Source organism: Mesoplodon bidens (assembly GCF_964165515.1).
Source record: "Mesoplodon bidens genome assembly, contig: HAP1_SCAFFOLD_158, whole genome shotgun sequence".
NCBI classification, from domain to species: domain Eukaryota; kingdom Metazoa; phylum Chordata; class Mammalia; order Artiodactyla; family Ziphiidae; genus Mesoplodon; species Mesoplodon bidens.
Window position 1 is genome coordinate 836,789 of NW_027671699.1, and position 22,138 is coordinate 858,926.

The following is a 22,138-nucleotide window of genomic DNA, read 5'->3' on the forward strand; positions in this document are numbered from 1 at the left end:
TGCCATTTAGTAGTTTAGGTGAACACTTAGAGCGTACATGATTCAAAGTTTACAGATTTCATCGATACTTTAAGTGTCTCCATAGATAAGGCAAAATCTTAAAAAACTTTAACCCTGTTTATCTGTTCCACTTTGTATATTATTATTGTTACGTATTTTAACTCTATATTTTAAACTGTGTTATACATACAGTTGGTCCTCTGTATTTGCGGGATTTGCGTCATCGGATTCAAGCGTGGATTGAAAATATTCAGGGAAAAAAAATTCCAGAAAAACATGTTTGCTCTGCACCAGCACCTATTTACATACCACTTATGTTGGATTTACAACTATGTCCATAGCGTTTGCATTGTATTAGGTATTATAAGTAATCTAGAGATGATTTAAAGTGTACTGGAGGATGTGCGTGGGTTATATGCAAATACTATGCCGTTTTACATAAGGGACATGAGCATCTGAGGATTTTGGTGCCTGCGGGAGTCCTAGAACCAATTCAAGGACTGTACTCTGTGTAGTGCCTTGTGCAGCCCTTTTTTGTTTGTTTGTTGATTCTAGTAGTTCATGTATTCTCTCCTGGTGCTTTGCTTATTTCTAATATGTTGGTCATTGTCTTTGGAAAGCTATTTAAAAAATAATCAGGGGCCTAGGATGATAGGATGTCCTCTTCCAGAGAGGATTTTTCTTTGCTTCTGCCAGGATTCTGGGAGTACTAGCAATGTGGGATCAGCTTAAAGGATTGAGCTTTCCTGAAGTACTCGGGTGAATTGAAGCTGCCTTCATTGTTGGGTGTAGTCCTTCATGGTCCCTACCTGAAGCTTGAGGGCTACCAGGATGCCTACTTTATCTATGCAGGCCCTGGACTCCAGTTTTTGTCTCTTTTTTTGTACAAGGCTATCCCAGGTACTGCTCAAATTCCTGGCTGCCACTCCCTGAGGAGTTCAGATGTTTCTAGGGAAAATACTGGGCTGACCCTTACGGATCTCCACCTTGTTCTGGATCTCAACAGAGTGATTCTTCATTGTTGTATTTGCTCTCTGATGCCTTCAAATAGACATTTCTTACATGATGCATTTTTAAAATTCTTTTTTGACTTAGTAGTTCAGTCTACTTAATCCTAGTACTTCGTGCTTTGGTTCAATATGTTGCTGCTGGATTTGGCAGTTGGTACTGAACTTTTTTTTAATTTTAGAGCTTGCTCTGTTTTCCCAGCCCCATTTATTTTACTACTGTCCTTTCCCCCTTGTTTGAAATGCCACTAGTAGGCTCAAAATTCTTACGTGTACATGGATCTGTTTCCAGATTTTCTCTCGGGATTTTGAAAGCAGGGCACAAAAGTGAAAATTCCTTGATTAAAAACTAAGGTAAACTTCAAGGAAAATAAATGTATTAGCTACTTTTGAATATTATGACTTCATCTATTTTGGCTTTGTAGCAGGTTTTAAGAAGACTTTTATAATGCTGTGTGATCAATATTTGTCAATGCTGACTAGCTTAGACTATCATTTTGAAGTATGTACAAAGTCCGCTAGTGCTGTATACTTGCTTGAATTTAGTACAAGCGTTTAATATCCTTTAATCTCATGTAAAATAATTCTGTTAGAATAAATGCTGGCTTCTTCTTGTGTTATAGTTTATCTTGAGGAATGTGAACTAGCTAAACAGCTTCATCCAAAGGAAAATGATTTGGTGTTTTTGGTTCCTGAAAGACTAAATGGAGAGAAGAAGGATATAGAGAGACATCGCCTGCAAGTTCCCCGTGAACATTACTGTGGCTATGTTCATACGTTCCGCCGCACTTCAGTCAGTAAGTACCTAATGAGACATGGAAGAGAAATCTGTCAGCAGCTCATCTTTTCATCTCCCTCTAAATTAGGCTTTACTAGCCATGTATTTGCTATACATTTACCAGCCCTCTATTTGCTGTCCATTTACCAGATGTATGTTTGCTCTATGTTTACCAGACTGTATTTGCTAGGTTGATTACTTACCATTCAGAGTCCTCTTTTAGTTTTTCTAGACTCAGCTGGAAAAGGCCCAGCACGTATTGCTTTAGACTTAGGATTTTAAAGCTTTCTTTTGTAATGTCTTCTCCTTCTAGTAAATGCCTTCATCTGTCAGTGTGTTTGTTATAAAACAGACAGTTTGCAAACCATCTGTTTGTTAAATCACATTCCAGCCTTGGTTTGGGGGCTAATTATTGATGAGCAGACCAAACACAGAACTAATTGTAAGGCAACTGGAGGGGTTTACTGTTTCATCACTCCCATCCATTGTGGTGTAGGGACTTCTCTCCCTAAGGTAGCATAACAAAAATAATGTTAGCTTGAATTTAAGGACTACTGACTGTGGCCAGCCAGTGTGCCCTGTCCTTCCTGTACACATTTATCATCTTTTCCCAGAGCCCTGCAAAGCAGAATGGTTTGTTCCCTGCTCATTGGGAAATCAGAGTTCAGGGATGTTAAGTAACATATCCAAAGGCATCCTTACTATTAAACACTCGGTGCAGAATTGAAACCTAATTTTGTTTGACTACGAAGTCCACATGCTTGATATATGCCAAGCTGCCTTTTTGACATTGCTGCTCTCTTAGTCTCTGTTACGGGAAGAGAATATGTGATCATTATTCCTTCCCCTTTTTGTATCATACCTTAAAAATAGCAACAAAGCTCTTAGAGTTTAACATCGTGCCGCATCCTAACTGGTGTGCCATGTCCACTATTGTGTGGTCAGAGCTCAGTTCTTTGTGCAAGATGCGTTGAGCACCAGGGATATCTAGCTTCATCTGTGCTTTCAACTCTTACAAGTGGTTACATTTGCCAAAGTTCTGTTTCTAAGATTTAGCAATGGTTTCTGTCTCCTTCCCGGAACTCCTCATGCATCCAACTACCTGACGTCTCCATTTGGAGATTATTAGACATTTCAAACCTACTCCAAAAGGAAGCACTTGATTTACTGCCTGACACCTGCTGTTGCTCCGTTTTTTCCCAACTCAGCATGTGGGACCTCCATCCCATTCTTCCAGTTGCTCAGCCCAAAACCTCAGAGTCATCCTTGAGTCCTGCTTTCCCTCGCATGCTCCATCTAATGCATCAGGAAGTCCTGTCGGATCTTCCTTAGCCATATATCCTACATCCAAGTGCCACCTCTCCTGCTGCCTCCTGGCCCACGTGACCATTCACTTTTACCTAGATTTTAGCCTCTTAAGTTGTCTTCTTGTGCTTTTTCCATTGCAGTTTATTCTTCATTCGCGATAAGTGATTCTTTTAATGTGTGACTTAGCGTGTGTCACTTACCTGCGCGGAGCTGTCCTGTGCTCTTGACCTGACTCAGAGTCATGATCAGAGTGGTTAACTGCAGAGCCCTCTGAAGTGTAGCTGCATTTACCGTCTTGGTCTTCTAGCTCGCTTCTCCCTGCTTTTCCTTCTAGCCATTCTGGCCTTCTCCCTTTTGTGAAAATAATCCAGGCACCTCGCTGCCCCATTGTCTTTGCAGTTGCTGATTCTCTGCCTGTAACCCACTTTCCCCGGTTACGGGCATGGCTCACTCACTTAATGCCATGGCTCTGCTCAAATATCATATCAGGAAAACCTCCCCTGACTCTCCTGTCTACAACAACACTCCCTCACAACCCTCATCACTTCCTCATCCCCCTTCTCGGCTTTCTTCCTAGCACTTACCATCACCTGACATGTTTATTTGCTTATCTGCCCCCTTCTTCTAAAAAATAAGCCTCCAGAGGACAGAAATGTTTCCTGGTTCTTAGGAGGCAGTCAGTAGATACTTACTGAGAAAATTATTTAAATGATGTATAAAAAACATGTTACAGGGCTTCCCTGGTGGCGCAGCGGTTGAGAGTCCGCCTGCCGATGCAGGGGACATGGGTTCGTGCCCCGGTCTGAGAAGACCCCACGTGCCACAGAGCGGCTAGGCCCGTGAGCCATGGCCGCTGAGCCTGCGTGTCCGGAGCCTGTGCTCTGCAACGGGAGAGGCCACAACATTGAGAGAGGGCTGCATACCACACACAAAAAAAAGTTACAAAACACCTTGTTCTGAATAACCTTTTTAACTGGACACTGTTATTCACTGGTAACTGAAATTGCTTTTTCTCCTTCTTGATAATAGTGCGTAATGGGAAATCTGAGTGTTCCCTTTCCATCCAGACTCAACATAATTTACCCGTCAATTTAAATGAATTCGTGAAATGTCTTGTAATCAGCTCTCTGGTGACTACACAGAGGAAGTTGAAAGCCATGTCTTTGCTGAGTGGTCGGAACCAACTGGCCAGAGCCGTTCTGAATCCAAACCCCATGGACTTCTGTACAAAAGATTTACTAACTACAGCATCTGAGAGAATTGTGAGTGACAGTCATTTGATAACAGGGAAAGTCAGAACATTTCATGTCAAGATGTTAAAGCATGTTATTTTTATCTGTCACACATTCCCTGTTGTCTACAACAAAGACATAGTCACCATGTGTGCCCAGTGACGTTTTTAGTGCTTAGTTTTCTTTAATATTGCAAAGTAGTTCTTTGTGTTAAGTTAGTCAGCTTACCTCAGGAAAAAAGGTAGAGTCCAAAAGGGAATTGAAAACATGCTTGCAGAGCAGCATTAAAATGTGAGGTGAACATCCTACTTAACTGTTTGTTAGGTAATTAAATACAGGAGTAAGAGGAGGTTTAATGGAATGACTTTTGCATTTGAATGATCAGTGGAGCATTGACTGGTACTGTTGTCAGTGCGACGACGAAGTTGTGATTTTTGTGTGAACACATATTTCTCATTGTTGTAAGAGTTGGGTGTAAGTTCCAGGAAATTAACACAGAGACAGGCGGAAGGAAAGGAATGTTATTTGAACCCCTGTCTTGTGTTAGGACTTTCATATGCATTTTCTCAGTCAGTTCCCACCCTCTAAGGAATCCCAGATTTAATGATTGTCAAAGCCTGAAGCCCAGAGAGGTTAGGAGTTTAGAGACCTAGCGTTTGAGTGAAACTGAGGTGTAGACTCAGATCTGACCCCAAATCCCTGTTGTTTTGACTGTATCACTTGTGTTAGGAAAGGAAGTCTTGGAATGTTTTTACTGTCTAAAGAGAGGATTGACTAAAATGGGAAGAACCACGGAATAAAAAGAAGAAAAGTACAAAACAGTTTATTGTGATCATCTTTATAAGAATCACAAATAAAAATATAGTTGTTGTGGTTGTAGGTGGACTGAGGCCTGTAGACTCATCAGTAGCTCTTTCCAGTAGTGAAAGTGGTTCTTAGATTAAGGGTCATTTTGGGGTTTTGCCTGATCATCACCAAAGCTTCTGTCTGACAAAGGTCAGCAGCAGTTCAAACAGATGTCTTCCACTCTCTCGCTCTCCTGTGCCATCCCAGGAAGAACCGCTCGTTCTCACTAGTGTCTTTTGTATAGATCGCCTACCTAAAAGATTTCAATGAAGACCAAAAGAAAGCGATAGAAACTGCATATGCCATGGTGAAACACTCCCCAGCAGTTGCCAAGATCTGTCTGATTCATGGACCACCCGGGACAGGAAAATCAAAAACCATTGTGGGCCTCCTGTACCGCCTACTGACAGAGGTAGAGTGTGCACGAGGGCATCGGTGCCCTTAATTGAGTATGTTGTTTCACTTTACCGTGTAAATAAGTACTAAAGTGTGTTTTTCCCTTCACTTCTGTGTATCTTTTTGATACTGTGTGGAACTATATCAGATAAAGCGGTAGCAGAGGTAGAGAAGGTTATAAGAAATAAAAGGAACAGAAAATGTTATCTTGTGTGAAACTAATTCTAAGGGCTAGAATAGTGGTCTTCGGGCTTTATTATAGGTCACGGCTAATCCCAGGAGACAATCTTGAATGTATTCCTGGGTTACATTTTGGATTGAACATTGAATAAAATAAGTGGATAGTAAGGTAAGGCTCAGAGAAGTTAGATTTTATGCCAGAGTAATTTATTTTTTCGGGCACACCATGCGGCATGTGGGATCTTAGATCCCCGACCAGGGATCAAACCTGGGCCCTTGGCAGTAAGAGCACTGCGTCCTAACCACTCGTTGGCCAGGGAATTCCCAGCCAGGTTAATTTTTTAACATCAGTGTAAGATGTAGGTGCTTTTATTTACTTTTAACTAGTTATTAGGGGAACTTTCAAATATATGTGACAGTAGAGAAGAACTATAACACTGCACAATAGAGCTTATCAGTATTGTTTGTTTTCTTGTTTGTTTATTTGTTGCAAATTGTCGAACCAGAGGAGGGGGCATTCAGATGAGAACTCCAATGCCAAAATCAAACAAAACCGTGTCCTTGTGTGTGCACCTTCCAATACAGCTGTTGATGAACTTACGAAAAAAATTATGCTTGAATTCAACGAGAAGTGTAAAGACAAGAAGAATCCTTTAGGTATGATACTTATGTGGGCTTTTCATTTGTTTTTGTTTTCAGTGTTTAGTGTGGTAACTTTGAATGACAAAGAGCAAGCCAGTTCTGGTCATTTTTTCTACTTGAGGCTGTGGCCCATGTGTACTTACTGCTTTGTTTACTGAATATTTTGGAGCATTTATTCTGTGCCAGGCCCTGTGCCGTTTGAAACACCTTAGAGCAGCCCTTGATTCAGTTGTGTAGGGGTTAGGGAAGACTTTTAGAGGAAATGATATCTAAGATGAAACGTGGAAGAGCAATGAGGAAGTGAAGTGGGGAGAGGACTCTGGTGGAACTTACTGTACATAAAAAGGACCAGAAGCCAGAGAACCGTGGATGGTTCAGTCTAGCTAGAATATAACGAGGTCCACCAAGGCAAGGGCTTTTAAAAATGTGTTCATTGTAGTAACCCCCGTGCCTGGAACAGTGCCTGGCACTCAGTTGGGACTTAGTAGATGTTTAGTGACACAAAAGCTAGAGCAGTCATCACTTATGGTTACCGAGTGCTCACTATGTGTCAGTACTCAGAGTAATCCTCTGAGCCATGCAATAAATAACCTATCTACATTTTATAGGCGGAGAAGCTGAGGAGTTGAGATGTAAAGTATACCACAGGGACAAGTCTTTTCAGTACAGTTGACAGATTGAAGAGCATTGCCACCGAGGATTCGGAATGCTTGAGCGAATGTGTAAAGTCATTTCTGTGCACTTAACCTTAACACCTCCTCTCACACCAGCCATCCTGAGTGGCGTGGTTATGGCTCTGGGTCGGGCTGCTCTTCTAAGCACATGTATCTCGTCTTCCCTAAGCAAATTTTATTTTCCTTGATGTTACCTGGCAGTGACCTAAATCAGTTAAGATTCAATTGGGTTGCAAATAATAGACACTCCAACTACAGTGGCTTAACTATGATAGAAGTTTATTTCCTTCTTACTCAGAAGCCCAGAGATGGGCAGCTGAGGGATGATACTGGCGTGATGACTCTACTTCCGAGTGTTCAGAGACCTAGGGTCTTTCTACCTTGTTGCTGCACTACGTGGGACCCCCCACTCCTTAGTGCACCTCATGGTCAGAAACAGCTGCTCCAGCACCAGTATTCCCATCTAGCAAGTGCAAGGAAAAAGGGACAGATATACTAGCTGTGCTTTAAGGAAAGTTCTGAGACGCTGCCAGTAGCACCTCTGCTTATTTCCTTTTGGCCAGAACTTAGTCCCGTGGCCACACCAGCTGCGGAGCAGCCAGGATGTGTCGTCTGTCTTCGCAAGGATCACACATATTTCCCCTTTTATTGCACATGTATTAGCTACATCTAGAGGTCATTTGCTTTTAAAACTGAAAATGCATTGTGAACGGCAACTTTTCTACTCACCATTATGTTTGTGAGAACTATGACTTTATGTATCGCTGTATATGGATACGGTCATTCATGTTAACTGCTATAGGGTGTCTCATCTATGAGTGCACAGTTCATTCGTTATCCATTGATAGAAATGTAAGTTCTTTCCCTTTTTTTTTTGTTATTTCAAACTTAATTCCTGTACTTGTGCCTGTTTCTCCAGTGCAGGATGAAAACGTTTACTGCAGTGACTGAGTTGTATTGTGTTGTACTGTACAGCAGCTGAAGGGAGTACACTGGAGTACTGTGTTCTTACTCACGTCTCCTGAGTATTCATACAGGCTGCTAGGGCAGTGCTTTCACACTGTGGCTTGTGACCAGTTAGTGGATTGTGAAATCAGTTTAGGGAGATCAGAACCAGCATACTTACACAAGATAAGATAGAACAGAAGAGAACAGAAAAGATTAGAGTGTAGGTAGTGAGGGGTAAAGTATTGTTTTGTGAAACCTGTTTTATTGGTGAGGTATGAGTGTACTGGCTTTCAATGTGAAGTGTACCTCATACTATAGATCACGGTCAAAAGAGTTTATAAAAACACTGGTCTACTGTATATATACCTAGAAATGAGAATGCTGGGTTGAAGGATTTGTGCTGATTCTAGATAGTGCCCGGTTCTGCTCCAAAGTAGTTGTATCAAATTATACAACCGAGAACAGTTCCCGTGTGGTTTTCACTTTCCTTTCCCTGAGGGAGAGTAATAAGCCCTTTTTCAGGTGTGGGCTGACAACACGAGAAGGCTGGGACGAAGGTGGCACAAGTGTAGTGTCTAGGTTGGATTTTTAATATTTTTGTTAGAGAGAAAATGACATCTCTTGTCAGTAAAGACGGCTTTTTTCTTCTTATTCAGTACTTTCGTTTTTGCTTCTTTTCACTATGTTCAGTGGTCCTGGGTGTCCTTTACAGAAATACCTTGGACATCTCACCATTAAGTGTGATGTTTGTTCCTGGGGTTTGGTATATACGCTTTTATCAGGTTAAAAAAGTCCCCACCTAATTATAGTTTTTTAATTAATGGGTGTTGAATTTTACTGCATGCAGTATTTTTTCATTCATATAACCCTCCCCCTCATCATATGGCAGTGCAAGCACAGAGTCCTAACCAGGGAATTCTGCTTTTCTTTTCTTTGTTTCTTTAATTCTTTCTTTTCTTTCCTTTCTTTTCCTTTCCTTTTTTTTTTTTGTGTGTGTGGTACGCTGGCCTCTCACTGTTGTGGCCTCTCCCGTTGCGGAGCACAGGGTCTGGACGCCATGGCTCCCGGGCCTAGCCGCTCCACGGCATATGGGATCTTCCCGGACTGGGGCACGAATCTCTGTCCCCTGCATCGGCAGGCAGACTCTCAACCACTGCGCAACCAGGGAAGCCCCTTTTCTTTTCTTTCTTTCTTTCTTTTCTTCTTTCTTTCCATACCCTGAGGCTTAAGGGATCTGAGTTCCCCGACCAGGGTTTGAAACCAGGCCCATGGCAGTGAAAGTGCCGAGTCCTAACCACTGGACTGCCAGGGAATTCCCTACAATGCTTTACTAATTTGAAAATATCTTTGATTCCTAGAATAAGGTCTGCTTGGTTGTGTACTATTATTTTTTTACCACATTGCTGGATTGCTATTGATTTTTTTAACTGACGGCAGCCTATAATTTTTCTTTGTCATATCTTTGGTTTTAGTATTGAAGTTATACAGACTTTAAAAATGAAGTTTTCAGGGCTTTCCTGGTGCCATAGTGGTTGAGAGTCTGCCTGCCGATGCAGAGGACATGTGTTCGTGCCCTGGTCCGGGAGGATCCCACGTGCCACAGAGAGGCTGGGCCCATAAGCCATGGCTGCTGAGCCTGTGCGTCTGGAGCCTGTGCTCCACAACGGGAGAGGCCAGAGCAGTAAGAGTCCCGTGAACCACAAAAAAAAAAAAAAAAAAGGAATTATACAGACATTTATTTGGGATGTTTCATATATGACAGGGAATTACCTGTTATTTGAAGGTTAATTTGTTTTTAGTGTTGTTTTTTGGGGGGCTTCTTGTTTGTTTGTTTTTTGTCTGTTTTTTGACAGATGGGTAAGTTTCTGTGTGCTGAATGTCTTTAATTGTTGGTTTATTCAAGTTTTCTACATTTGAGTGAGTTTTGCTAATTCATATTATTCAAGAAAAATCTCCACTTCACCTTAGGTTTTCAAATATATTGGTATAACATTGTTCACTGTATTCTCATTTTTAAAATCTCAACTGTATTTTGGTTGGGTCACCTTTGTCATTCTCTGTATTATGTGTTTAAGCTCTAAGTCCACATGTGGCATGGGCCTATAGTTGGAAAGTCCTAGAAGAGAGTTTTTTTTCCCAGCTAAGCCCAGGCCAATATAGATTCATGTCTTTTTCATCCCTCCACCACTTGCATGCCCTCTTGCTTTCTAGTGGACGTTAAAATCCAAGCCCCCATTATACAATTTCTATATGTTGATTGGAATGGTAGTTTTGCTGATGTAGATATTTGTCAAACTCTGTAGAACTAAGGATTTTTAAATCTCTGCATTTGATTGTATGTAAATGAAAAAACAAACACCTAAGCATCTAGAGAGTGACCAGCCCTCACCCTGTTCCCTCCAGGGAAGCCACAGCAGCTCAGGGGCTTTCACCTCTGTTTTTCACCTTTCTCTTTGTTTTTGGCCCCTAGGAATTTCTCTTACATCCTTCTGAGCTCACCCTGCAATTTAAAGGATGTCTGTTTTAATTTCTGGAGCATTTTTAGATGCTTATAGTGGCTATAAATCTCATCCACCTTTCTGGTAGAAACACAAGTTAGCAATTTTGACACCTTCAAGTAAATGTTGGTCAGAGAAGATGGCTTCAAATTTTAGAAGAATGAGCTGAACTAGGAACAAAAATATGTGTGAACAGTTGTATAATGAGTTCATTTATTCATTCAGTGTATGTTTATTGTACTTACGTGCCAGCTGCGCTTCTAGGCTGTGACCAAAACAAAACCTGGTTCTTATGGGACTTGGATTCAGTGGAAGGAGATAGCAATCAAGTATGTGATGTGTCAGATTGGGATAAGTGCTAATAAACGCTGCATGATTGCTATAGTTTAGTAGTTCAGTGAAGCATTGGGAGACTTTTAGATTAAATAATATCTGAAATGTGCTAACCTAAAATTAAAATGTGGTTAATAAACCAGTTAAATGATGCTGACAGTTTTTGGAATTACCATATTCCAGAATTTCCAGCATCTTGTGTCCCTTAGATCCTGGAGTGGCATTGTGATGTGGAACAGTGTTTCAAAACCGTGGTTCTCAGTATTCTGCAGAAAAGCATTTGATGGTCCTGTAAGATTCTGTTTGGGGAATTCAGACCTGCATTAATAGAGAAAAGTCTTCATCTTCGAAATATCCTATGGTCAAGAAATTTGTTTTATTTTCACTCGCCATTTCCCAAATACATCTTACCATGGAGTGATGTATAGAACATAGTTTGAGAAGCATTAGTGTAATAGAATCTCAACTCTGCAGTGTACTGCTTGTGCAACCTCAGTAGCTTTTATTAGGTGGAAATAAATCCTTGCCTTATAGGATTCTTATGAAGCAAATCTAAAAGAATGTGTGTGGAACCTCTAGCGCAGTTCCAGGTATTTGGTTGATTAATAGTTCATGTTAGCTCCTTTCTCTGATTGTTAATATATTTGCTTAGAAATAATTATTATGTACAGAAATTGACAGCATTCTTATTAACCTCTAAGTGTGACTTCTATCAACAGGAAACTGTGGAGATATAAATTTAGTACGTCTAGGTCCAGAAAAGTGTATTAATACTGAGGTCCTAAAATTCAGTTTGGAGAGCCAAGTTAACCACAGAATGAGTAAGTACTGAATAAAGGTATATATAAATTGATTTCTGTTTCTTTTTGTATGGTAGAAAATGGCATGGGCATTAAAGGTAATTTGGAGACCCTAGAAGTAGTCTAGTTTTGAAAGCTAGTTTTCCTTCTCATTTGTATGCATATGTGTGTATTTGTTAGAATCAACAGCTTTTTATCTTTTTTTTAATGAAAAAGACTTACCTTCTCATATTCATGAGATTCACAGAAGAAAGGAATTTCTAGATCATCAACTAGATGAACTTTCTCGCCAGCGTGCTTTATGCCGAGGTGGAAGGGAACTACAGGTATCTAAACATGTCTTGATCAGTGTTTTTTAAAAGCTCATAGATAAACTAGTTGGTGAGTATTTGATGCCATTCTTTCATTGTGGAATAGCATAATTTGTGTACAAAAATGTACACAGAGATGGTATGCCTTACATTAGGGGTTAACCTTTTTTTAAAAGAACAAGATAGTAAGTATTTCAGACTTTGCAGGCCACGTGCAGTCTGTTTTAGCCACTGAACGCCACTGTTAATAGCATGAAGGCAGAGTAGATAACACGTAAGTGATGCCCCAAGGGTTGGCCTGCTTAAGCAGAAAGCGTACCTGCAGTACTCTGAACAGAACTGAATCATACACACTATTAAGAATTTATTGGACTTCCCTGGTGGTCCAGTGGTTAAGAATCTGCACTTACACTGAAGGGAGCTCAGGTTTGATCCCTGCTCAGGGAACCCTAGTTCCTCATGAGCATCCCTCATGCTGCACAGGGGGGCCACAAAAAATAAAAGAATTTATCAAATTAGCACCTACTGATTGAAGCATGGGGTGCTGGTTGTCGGGTTGCTGGACAATGAGCTGATGTTTAAAAACAGACCACAAGAGAAAGCGAAATAGAGAAGTTTATTTTCACAGGTCTTGAGGAAGGTATAAGGCATGTCTCGTGGGGCATGACAGGCAGGTCAAGGGAGAGTGCAGACAGAGAGAGGCAGGCCCTGGCGCACATGTCATTATCAGAGTCCATGCGTGGAGTACTTTGGGGTTCCCAGGCTAGGGCTGGATTGGCCAATTTTAACTGAAAGAGCAGGGTTTTGGTAAGTAGCTTAGAGGGTCTCTTATCTAAAGGGCATATAAGGGGAAGGCACTGGATGGCAGAGGAGACTGTTGATCACAAGAGCTTATGTTGGCTGGTGGGCCGGTGACTCCACGGGCTTCCATCTAGGGCGTGCATGTGTGTGAAGGGGCCTAGTGTTAGTTTGGGGTCTCTGCAGGCTGCTTGGCCAAACAAAATGGATGCCAGGGCATCAGTACCATGGAGTAGCTTAGCTAAACTCTGACACACAGCAATACAGAAAGACTGGTATAGAGAAAACACACTGGGCGAATCAGTTTTTCATTGGTAAAGTACTGGCTCACCCTTTTGAAATGTGAGGCAGTCCATTGGAAAGCATTTTAAAATGCTTAATTTAATTTTAATGATGGCATTCTGATTTTTTCCAGAGGCAAGAATTAGATGAAAAAATGGCCAAAGTTTCACAAGAAAGGCAGGAGCTTTCTTCTAAAATTAAAGAGGTAAGTAGTTCACCTGTAGCACTTTACTGGTATTACTTTTTCTTTTTTAAAATTATGAAATAGTTCAGACAACCTGTGGTCTTTTCTCAATTACATTTAAAAATTTGGGGGAATTCCCTGGCTGTCCAGTGGTTAGGACTCTGCTTCCATTGCAGGGGGTGTGGGTGTAATTCCTGGTCAGGGAACTAGATCCCATGTGCTGCAACTAAGAGCCCGCATGCTACAACTAAAAGATCCCTCATGCTGCAACTAAAAGATCCCACACGCTGCAGGGAAGATCCCACATGCCACAACTAAGACCCAGCGTAGCCAAATAAATAAATAAATAAGTAACTATTTGAAGATACAGGAAAAAAAATACACATCTGAATTCAGGTAGAGTGACAGTGGCTGGGATGTGGCCCAAGAAATATAAGCACCTTTTTTCTCAGTTTTTGGCTGAAAGCATACACTCCTTTTACTTGTTTCTGATCACAAAAAATCCTTCTATAACATGTATAACTTTTCCCAGTTTTCTTTGGATATAAAAATATCAACTAACATTTATATTGGTCAAAGCTAGAATGAGCCAGGTGTGTACCCCATCACCAGTATGCAGCCCTTAATGAAATGAATTAGCAGTCAGGGAAAGAGAGGGTAATACTCAACCGGTAATGGTATTTGTATATTTGAGCTGAGGTTTTCCTCTTGAATGTATTATTGACTTCTCTGTGTGACTAAATAAATATAATTGAACTTAATGTGTATTTCCACTAGCAGTTTGTTTATTTAAATCAAAAGTTATGTGGAAAGCTTTTTAATAAAACTTTAAGCTGAGCCCAAAATTAATCTTCCCACATTTAAGGATGAAGTCCATGTTTACAAGTATTATGGTTTTTGCCGCTGATCACATTGTTCTGTGGGCCATTAAATTAATTGTACTTGGCAGTTTTACTCATTAGATAGCTGAAAGGAGAGGTATGTGACAGTTAACATGTGAGCACCAGAAGGCCACAGTTGCCACCCTCTCTTCACATACATGCCTTGGCATCCATGGTTGAATCTATCACATGTTCAGGGATGATTCACGACAGCTTTTTCAGGAGGGGAGATAGGCTACCTGAATCTATGATGAGAGTACTAGTTTATTAATTTGAACACTGAATGATATGCATTGTGAGGTGTCATTCATACTGTTAGTCTCCATCACAGTTTATTCCATTATAGTCTGGACCAAGGTTGTTGGATTTCACTGTGGAACTAGAATGCTTGTCAGTTTCACAGGCGTTTTTGTTGGTACTATCCCTTATAAAAGAACAATATTACATACTTAAAAACTAACAGCAAAGTGTATGTTCAGGCTTAGTTCTGATCCTGGTTTTACTCAGATAATTGCTTCACAACTCAGTAGAATTACTTAATCTTTGCTTATTCTGATACCTTCCCTCATACGTCAGGCTGTAAGAATTGTAATCCACTTCGACCAAATTAAACCTGAATAAATTTTTCTTAATGTGCTTATTATTAACTCATGTTCTGAGATTAGACTCCACTGCAAAGTGTTCTTTCTGGTGGCTCCTGATTATCTTGAATGTTTCTTCTCTTTTCTAGGCTTGAGGTTCCTACCTAACATTTACTAGACATTATTCTGCCACATAATAAGTGTAGTTAAGAATTTATATACAACTGAATGTTGATGAACTTTTATTCTCTTAGGTTCAAGGATGCCCACAAAAGACACAGAACATCATCATCTTAGAGTCCCACATCATCTGCTGCACACTGAGCACGAGTGGTGGTTTGCTGCTCGAGGCTGCTTTCCGTGGGCAAGGGGGTGTCCCCTTTAGTTGTGTCATTGTTGATGAGGTCAGTAAGCAGTCGGCCATACAGCTTTGCTAGGAGTAAAGAGTAAGTCTTAGATGAAGAGTGGCTGCCGAGATGTTGACAAAGTGGTCTTTGCATCTGATTTTGACCTGCCATTACATATGTATTCTCTTATGTTGAAATACGCTGCTAATGACCCACCACGATGAAAATTGCTTTTTCAGTATTGGGACTGTAGTCTTAGAGATTCCTGATTGTTCTTCATAAAATCCCTCCCAAGGATTATTCTAGCTCCTGCTTGGGATATCTCTGGTTACCTTTTGTTTTTTTTTTTTTTGCGGTACGTGGCCCTCTCACTGTTGTGGCCTCTCCCGTTGTGGTGCACAGTCTCTGGACGCACAGGCTCAGCGGCCATGGCTCATGGGCCCAGCTGCTCCGCGGCATGTGGGATCTTCCCGGACCGGGGCACGAGCCCGTGTCCCCTGCATCGGCAGGCGGACTCTCAACCACTGCGCCACCAGGGAAGCCCTCTGGTGACCTTTTGAAGCATTTTTAATATAACTCTGGACAGCTCTGAGCCACCGTATTTTCAGCTAACATCTTTATTTCTACTTCATTCATTGAGCAAACATTTATTGGGTACCTACTGTTTGCCAGAATGTAGAGCCAGAAGACAAAAGAGATGGAAAATGAGGTACAGAGAACCCATCCAGGAGATCCAAGATCCAGTATTCACCAAAACGAAGGAATAGAAAAGATGGAAGTGATGAAATAATTGAAGGAAATGTCATTGAATTGAAAAGAAGCTTGAGTCTTGCAACTGAAGTGGCCTACTGAGGAGCAAGGAAGAGAGAGGGGGTGGGGCACACAGACACACAGTCCCCCCAGCCATGTACCCAGCAGGGACAAAGAAGACAAACTGGGGACATGACATGGCCCTTCTTGCTTATGGGCTGCTTCCCAGGTGGTAGTGGCACCTGAGTGGTGGCTGACTTCAAAACGTGTGTGGGTTTTTTTCCCCCGCTTCGGCGTTTAGAATGTTTTTGTTGTTTTGTTTTCTAACCAAAGGAAGTTCTTATTTTTGATCTTTGGTGCAGAAGGAGAAACTGTATGTTTCTGAATGGTTAGGACACTTGTGAATTGGATAGACTGTATATGGATAAATAAATAATAGAGATAATTCTGATTATGTCTCCATTCTGTACTCTCTTACCAAGGCCGGACAGTCTTGTGAAGTTGAAACTCTTACTCCACTCATACATCGTTGCAACAAGCTCATCCTTGTAGGAGATCTAAGCAGCTCCCTCCCACAGTCATTTCTATGGTATGTTTTTTCACATTCGTGTTGCTTTAAAGTGGAAGGGGCTTGTTTGGGTTTTTTTTTTTGTTTTGGGCGGTGGGGCGGTCTTTCTTGGATCATCATCTCTTATTTGCAAGGATAAATAGGGAATGGCTGAGAAAAGAGAACCACTGTTGAGAGCCTTCATAGTGAAAGTCTCCGGAAATGTTCCTTTGTTCATAATGTGCTTATGTGTGTGTGACAGGAGCAGTGTGAGTGTCACAGACCAGAAGTTTAGGAGGAGGATGTCCCATGTGCAGTGGGCTGTTCCTTTGGGAAAGGCAGTGTGCAGCTGTTCTAAGGGCTGTATCTGATTTATTTTAGTAACATAAACACCAAAACAATAATAAAAGAAAAACTTTAAAAGCAGGGAATAGAATCCAACCTCCTGATTTATCTTTCAATATGTGCAAATTTGAGGAAAACAGTATAAAGAGAAATTATTCTTACAGTAACGTTTTCAATTTTAGGATTCTGTATCCTATAGCACAGGAAAATGCCGGTGTCCCTCACATCCTCTGAAAGGGAAGGTGGTGAAAGGAAAGAGGTTGTGGGCTGTGCTTGTGGGAAGATGAGCACCAAAGTTGTGGTTCCCTTCACTTCGTTTCTTAAATCTCACTAAAGATGGCTCCTAGAAATGCACAGCAGAATCAGGATTCAGATGTTTTGGGTAATCTTCATAGGTCTAGATGACGGTTTTGAAGTTTAATGAAATTTGAGCATTTTACTGATACATAGATTATTTGTACAAATATAGAGTAGTGGCTGCATAAACTGTCCCAGAGAACAGACCATTTTCACAGCATTTCTGTTACGTTATGGAAAGAAAGCTGGTTTTTTTGGTTAGTATTGTTTTTGACTTTGGAATCATCAAAATGATAGTGCAGTTCTTTGACGTCTGGACACTCGTGCGTGACTGTTCAAGGGAGTAGCCTAGGAGCGCCCATGTCCCTGAGTGAAAACCTTGTCCATAGGACAGAGCTGCTGTGGGGGGTTCTGCTTGTGGAGACCTAGGAGGAGCCAGCTCTGCCCTGCATTCTTTGAATAGTGGCAGTATTTCAGAAACCTACTGATTTAACTTCCTGAAGGGCCTTAGCACGTGGTTAGTGAAAAGGGTTGTCGATAGGCCTCAACTTCACTGTCTCCTTTGGTGATTGATTAAGAACAGCAGAAATGAGAAAAATCCATTCGGGCTTTTCTTACTGTTTCAAAAATAATAGAGGCTTATTGAGAAGATTCAGAAAATAATTACAAAGTTAATTTTCTCAGCATGCCTTTCTAACCCTACGGATAAGTACTATGAACAGTTTAGTGAGTATTTGAACAGTTTGTGGGCATGTGTGTTGACTTTTTTTCAGTCTGTGTTCATTGAGTGCCAGGCTAATTCAAGCACTGTTTTTAAGTTCTGGCGTCATGACAGTGACGAAAATTGACAAAAATCCCTGGCCTCTGGCTTCCCTGGTGGCACAGTGGTTGAGAGTCCGCCTGCCGATGCAGGGGACCCGGGTTCGTGTCCCAGTCCGGGAAGATCCCACAAGCCACGGAGCGGCTGAGCCATGACTGCTGAGGCTGTGTGTCCAGAGCCTGTGCTCCGCAGCGGGAGAGGCCACAACAGTGAGAGGCCCGCATACCACAAAGAAAAAAAAAAATCCTTGCCCTCATGAAGCTGACATTCTAGTGGGTAACAGACAGTAAATAAGTTACTAGATTCAGAATGTCAGATGGCTATAGGGAATGTATAAATTTGTGTATATGTATGTAGTTTTTTTTTTTTTTAATTTATGGCTGTGTTGGATCTTCGTTTCTGTGTGAGGGCTTTCTCTAGTTGTGGCAAGTGTGGGCCACTCCACATCACGGTGCGTGGGCCTTTCACTATCGCGGCCTCTCTTGTTGCGGAGCACAGGCTCCAGACGCGCAGGCTCAGTAATTGTGGCTCATGGGGCCAGCTGCTCCGTGGCATGTGGGATCTTCCCAGACCAGGGCTCGAACCCTTGGGTCCTGCATTGGCAGGCAGACTCTCAACCACTGTGCCACCAGGGAAGCCCTGTATGTAGGTTTTGACCTTGTTTAAAGGTGGAGGAATCAGTCTGTACCAAATTACCTTTTTTTCCAGTCAGTAAATAGATCAGGGATATATGTTCATGTCAAAACATAAAAATCTCCATCATTTTGTAGGATGGACTCAGTTTTTTTTTCTGGAAGTAGATGTGTTACCTCATATAAACCTCTTTCTTTTTTCACAGAGTGAAATAAATGAGGTTTTTTAGCTAACGAATAGATAAACTTTGGGGGGTATAGATGAAATTGCCAAATGTCTACTAAAAATATTCTCTTTAATTATACAAACCTATTTAATATCACATATGTAAATAATCACATATATAACTAATATAAATAAGAAGTAACGCCTGTTTTCTCCACTCTGATAGTTTGTGAAACAGGTTTATTAAAACTTTGCACATACATCTTCAACGCTCATATTGTCAACGTCCCTCATAAAGATTGCATCATCCTAGTGGGTTTTCCAGAGCACATTTTTTGCTTCTAGATTATTTAAGACGTAATACTTTTTGAATCTTGATATGATGCTACCATTGAAAAGTATATCCCAAGGTACGACCGTGATAACATTAAGACAGTTTTCTTTGTTTGTCAATTAAGTCACTGTGTTTCAGATCACATATTTGTAACCCTTTCTTGGATTTATGAAATCAACTTAGTTGCCTGTGTCCTCCACTAGAATGTAAGCTCTGTGACATTTGATCTTCACTGTAGACTGTCAGCACCCCAAATTTTAGCTGCTTGGTATATGATGGATGGATGAAGAAAGTGGTCTTTCAGAGGCTTATTTACAATGGCATTCATTATTTCTAGTTGTGATAGCATAGCCCAGAAATAATTGTTAAAATCTGTGTTACAGTTCTTTGCTGCTTTTATCATTGATTCTTTCAGGGGACCCCTGTTAGCACCTATAAAATAGCGAGAGTTGTGGTCATTCACAAGATCACATCTCGTTCATAAGCAGTATGTGGGTTTTCTAAATAAGGGGAAAATACCTTAACTTTTGTAGTCAAGCTACATGGCTTTTCTAGGGCTGGAGTCGGAAATATCTTCTCTCTCTGAATCTTTGGTTGTTGGTAATACCTTGTACATTTGAGAGGTCAGTGATTGTTTTTTTTCTTTTTTTAATAGTGGGAAAAGTACACATGAATTCTTGCAGATTATTGTTTTGTTTTCCTCCTTTCAGAAGTCCCAGGAGTATGGCTATGACCACTCGATGATGGCCCGCTTCTACAACCTTTGGGAAGAGAACGTGGAGCACAACGTGATTGGCAGGCTGCCTGTCTTACAGCTCACCATTCAGTACAGGATGCACCCAGACATATGTCTCTTCCCTTCTAATTACATTTATAACAGGAACTTGAAAACAAATAGGTGAGCTCTGTTCATTGCATGTTCACCTGTTTTATTTGTAGGTTTGGCTGCTTAGGAAGAATAGCTCTTTTGTTGTGCTTTTAGGTCTTGTTATTAAAAACACAAAGGTTTAATAATTTTAATTACAAAAGTCCTATTGATTGTAGCAAATGCAGATAAATGAAAAGAAAGGGATAAACCCAACCCCTATTGATACTACCCAGAAGTAATCACTGGTAACATTTTGTTATATCTACTTCCAGTCCTTGTACTATGCACATCTTTTTTTTACTTTTTCTCCTTTTTTTGGAGGAAAAAAGCACACCATGCTCTACATAGTATACTGTAGCATGCTTTTTTCACTTACTGTATTATGAGTAACTTTCCAATCATGATTGTTATATTTTAATTTACATGGGTCATTCTCCCTAGTACTAGAATAGAAATGAAATTCACCTGCTACCTCTCACTAAAATATGTTATTTACAAGTATTTAATTTTATTTAAAAAGAAGGTCCTTCTTGTCCTCTTAACTTTCCCTTGCTCTCTTCCACAGAAAGAACAAATAGTAATAATAATTCTAAAGCATTTTCTCTTGTAATTTGACTTGCATTCTAAATGGTGGCTGCTCTTTTGTAGAATGACAGAGACCATTCGGTGTTCATCTGACTGGCCATTTCAACCCTAGCTCGTGTTTGATGTTGAAGATGGTTCAGAAAAGCGGGATAATGAGTAAGTTCTCCTTTTTCTTCAGTCCCCACTGATGGTCCCAGAATTTTTGTATTGTTTCTGTTCATATTTAAATTCAAAATACTTTCCATATAAATCTCTCTGCCTAGTGTCAGTGCACAATCATTTTCTTTTAGCTGGGTTGATAACTTCACGTTTTCAATCATAAATTACTGATGTCTTTATATATTTCAGTCTTGATTTTTTTTTTCTTAACTGGGTAATGGGGGTTATGTTACCTAAAATGCGGTCAGCACTTCAGTAGATCCATGCTGAGATCCCAGCTGTGAGTAAAACAGACGTGGCCCCAGTGCAAGGCTGCTGTGGTCCAACAGGCGAGACAGACATTAACCAGGCCATCACCGTGGTGATTAATGGTTCCAGTTGGGTTAAGTATTGTGACGGATAAGTACAGATACAGTTGAATCAAGGTGTGAGGCAGAGGGTGGACAATACTTCCAGCATGTTGGATTGTGAATCAGGTGGTTTGTGAATGACAGCACAAAAGGAGCAGTGGTTGCTAATTAGCAAGCACCTCAGAGGAGCCGGGGCTTCTTGTGAGAGAATAAAGGAGGAGGAGCCCGGAGGCTGCATTTGTTAGCACAGATAGAAATGCCACCCCTGCATCATGACGTATGAAGAAATAGAAATTCCACCTCTGTGTCAAGAGAGAGCTGCAAAGCAAGTGGTGTCCTCCATGAGAATAAGATATTAGTTAATAGTGGTGGAAGGAGGGGCCCCTCAGTGAAGAAGTTAGAAATACGGAGCAGTTGGCTGGGGGGTTGCTATTCCAGAGGGACTGTGGAAGTTGTAGTGGGGTCTGTTGGAATGGAGCAGGGGATTGAGAGTTTACCGCATAAGTATTATGGAGATGGATGTTCACGGGAAGAGAGTTGGCCTGAGAGGTGACCAAATAAAGCTTTCAGGTATGGAAAAGAAAGCTAGCTGACTGGCTTGTCCGTATAGTAAGTCTTGAAATTAGAATAGTGAATATTTAAGGCTTTAAAGTGAGACAGATAAGGTAGCCTCGGGAATAAAGTTGCGCGTGCAGGGCATCCCCCAGTGTGCACACATGTTGCATTTGGTATGGTGATGAGGGAACGCATTGTAGTTCAGGAGATGAGTTGGGAGTGCAGGATGAGGCCAGCAAGGACAGAGGACGTGATCCTGCTGTAGGGCCCCGTGTTTGTTCATCTCTGGGAGCCGGGTCACATTTAGTCCGTGTGGCTGCCATCCTCTCGGTCATGTGGTGCATGATCTGCATGACCTGTGGTGGGGAATGCAGGAAGGTAGTACATCTGAAGCACTTTTCTCAGTGTTGGGAAGATAGTCAATCCTTAATGTTAGCTATTCATTAGTCATATCTTCATTATTATTATGAATACTTTCGTTCTCACTGTGGCTATCCCTGTTTTAATAAGTGAAGAAACTGGTGCCTTAACATCACGTAACTCGAACCACTTTTCTCTCCTACAACTTTGTGTTTCACTGGGCAGTTATTTTTATATTTATTCATATGTACAATATTAATGGTCATTATAACAGCCTCTTTGAATCACTGCTGACTGAATAAAGATGAAACCTACCTATGTACCCTTTACTGTAGTGGAAAACC

The 22,138-nt window shown here is 41.0% G+C and overlaps 1 pseudogene across 1 annotated transcript in view; it reads left to right on the forward strand.

Moving 5' to 3' along the window:
• LOC308611142 (putative helicase senataxin) overlaps nucleotides 1–22,138 on the forward strand; it is a 69,742-nt pseudogene that overhangs the window by 38,341 nt on the left and 9,263 nt on the right. Inside the window, exons 11-21 of the transcript in view lie at nucleotides 1,631–1,804; nucleotides 4,123–4,355; nucleotides 5,416–5,583; nucleotides 6,254–6,404; nucleotides 11,562–11,663; nucleotides 11,832–11,968; nucleotides 13,167–13,238; nucleotides 14,934–15,083; nucleotides 16,259–16,365; nucleotides 19,628–19,815; nucleotides 20,434–20,526. The product of the transcript in view is annotated as a putative helicase senataxin (transcript). The remainder of the gene's footprint in view (nucleotides 1–1,630; nucleotides 1,805–4,122; nucleotides 4,356–5,415; nucleotides 5,584–6,253; nucleotides 6,405–11,561; nucleotides 11,664–11,831; nucleotides 11,969–13,166; nucleotides 13,239–14,933; nucleotides 15,084–16,258; nucleotides 16,366–19,627; nucleotides 19,816–20,433; nucleotides 20,527–22,138) is intronic.